At 48.5% G+C, this 2,387-nt stretch overlaps 1 long non-coding RNA gene across 1 annotated transcript; it reads right to left on the bottom strand.

The window, feature by feature from the left end:
• Positions 1–760: 760 nt before the first annotated feature.
• Positions 761–2,124, bottom strand: LOC145507487 (uncharacterized). The gene is made up of 2 exons (XR_014054907.1): positions 1,890–2,124; positions 761–943 (listed from the first exon to the last, which is right to left on the bottom strand). It is a non-coding gene; the product is annotated as an uncharacterized LOC145507487 (long non-coding RNA).
• Between the last annotated feature and the right edge of the window lie 263 nt (positions 2,125–2,387).

Genomic DNA, 2,387 nt, shown 5'->3' with positions numbered 1-2,387 from the left:
GCTCCGCTGTCCGTGGAATTCTCCAGGCAAGAATACTGGAGTGGGTAGCCATGCCCTTCTCCAGAGGATCTGCCTGACCCAGGGGTCAAACTGGAGTCTTCTTCATTGAAGGTGGATTCTTTACTGGCTGAGCCCCCAGAGAAGCCCAAATATAGTAGTGTGTGTCTATTAATCCCAACCTCCTAATTTATCCCCCATCCCTCACCTTTCCCCTTTGGTCACCATAAGCTTGTGCAACTTTTAAAACTAGAAATGCCAGCCTCTCTTGCCCTCACACTCTGCCCTCAGGTTCTGATTCAGTTGATTCAACCTCCCTCTCCTGGTGCAGGGATCCAACTGTGCATCAAGGTCAGGAACCTGCGCTGGGGACTACATGGTGTGTGGCTCCTGCTCGCAGAGCCTCCTGTGCGTGAGTGACTTGGCTTTGAACCAGGAGACTGGCGAGATAATCTGAGCCAAGAATAACGGTGTCTGAATGGAAAAGGAACGGCAGACCCCAGAAGTGTCTAGGGGATGATCCCAGCAGAACCTCACCAAGGGAAGCAGAGAGAGAAGGCAGAGGTGACATCAGTGGTGACCACGCGACTGAGCAGGAGCTGGTGGTACCATTCTGGTAAGGAGGCAGTGGTCATGAAAATATAGAGCGCACAGACAAGCTGAGCTGGAGGGGGCCTTTGAACAGCCAAGGAGGGGTGTGTTGTAGGTAACAGGGTAAGTAGATCTGATGCTCAGCAAGAAGGTGAGGGATAGAGACATGAACTTGGCTGTGCAGTGACATGACCTTTCAGACCATGCGATAACAACCTTTTTTCATTTGGGGATATTGGGATACCACATTAGGCTATGTTCAGCAGATGGACCTGTAAGTGTGGGCTGCAACTCATGTAGCTTCCTGGAAAGCAGTACGTCTCTCAATCAAAACCGTGGACCTGGGCAGGAACGCCTGGAGAAGGGAGAGAAGAAGACACAGTTTCTCTCCAGCCTGGAGTCTAGGAGAGTAAAAGGTGCCCTGGAGAGTCACCTGCTCCCATGTGGTCACATTAAGTACATATATGTATGTCTATGACCCAGGGGCCTCTACCTGCATGGAGACTCCAGAGATGTTTTCATTCAGGACTAAAGGGAAAAGGGTTTCTTTGAAACATTATTTGTGGTGGAGGGATTGGAGGTGATCTGGGTGTCTATCCATCACCAGGAGGATGGATGACTAGAAGGGGGCAGAAATCCACCTCAGAGGAGGTATGTGCTAAGTGAACCAAATGACATACAGAGCAAATTCTTTGGTCTGATAACCTATATGGAGATTACAAATTCATGAACAGACAAAACAACACTACCTATTTTCCAAGTATACATAAAAATATAAAGATACCCACTGTTATAGACTAAATGTTTTTCTGCCCCTCAAATTTACATGTTGAAAGCCTACTCCCGATGTGATGGTATTTGGAGATAGGACCTTCAGGAGGTAATGAGGTCATGAGGCTGGGGCCCCATGATGAGATTAGTGACCTTGCAAGAAGAGGAAGAGACACAGTGAGACACACGTGTGGACACGGTGAGACAGCAGCCGTCTTCAAGCAAGGCCCCCACCGAGAACCAAAACCTGGTCCTGGACTTCCCAACCTCCGGAACCGTGAGAAATAACTGTCCGTTGTTTAAACCACCAGTCCATGGCATTTTGTGATACTGGCCGAAGCAGGCTAAGACCCTCAACAAACATTTTAAACTGCTTGCCTGTGGTGGTCATGGGGAAGGGGCATAGAGGAGAGAGTGCAAGTGTGCAATGGAGATTAAAAAGAGAATAAATAAATAAAGCAAAAAAGAAGCCTCCCATAGGACAATGATGAATGTATACTGTGAACTAAGGAGTATGATTAAATTCTCACTTCTGATTTCTAAAGATAAAACTGGAGGAGGGGTGGCCGTGTACGCCCTTGCCAAGTCAGTGCTTCATCTAAGGCAGTGGGTAAAGCCAAAAAGTGAAGGTCCCTAAAACCCTCTTCATATGGATCCTCATGGCATGACACAGTCCCACAAATCCTGGAGAACAGGTTGACTCTTGCAGTAGCCAGCTTCCAAGACAGTCCCCTGGGATCCATGTCTCCCAGCACTCAAGTCCCTACGTAGTCAACCCCTTTATTGAACCAGGGCTGCCTCTTTGTGACCAATAGAATGTTAAGGAATTGGAAATGCGTGACTTCTGAGATTAGATAGAAGGCATTTCAGTGGCCACTTGCTCGAGGGAAGACCAGCCACCACGCCAGGAGGATACTCAAGCAGTCCTGTGGCAAGTACACTGGCAGAGGAACTGAGGCACCCCCCAACCAATAGCCAGAAAGAACTTGCCGGCCATCTGAAAGATCCACTTTGGAAGTGGATCCTCC

The sequence above is a fragment of the Giraffa tippelskirchi genome, chromosome 1, assembly GCF_054371585.1.
Source record: "Giraffa tippelskirchi isolate mGirTip1 chromosome 1, T2T-mGirTip1v1.2.pri, whole genome shotgun sequence".
Classification (NCBI taxonomy): Eukaryota; Metazoa; Chordata; class Mammalia; order Artiodactyla; family Giraffidae; genus Giraffa; species Giraffa tippelskirchi.
The sequence above is the reverse complement of the archived record's forward strand: the minus strand, read 5'-3'. Positions and strand labels throughout refer to the sequence as shown.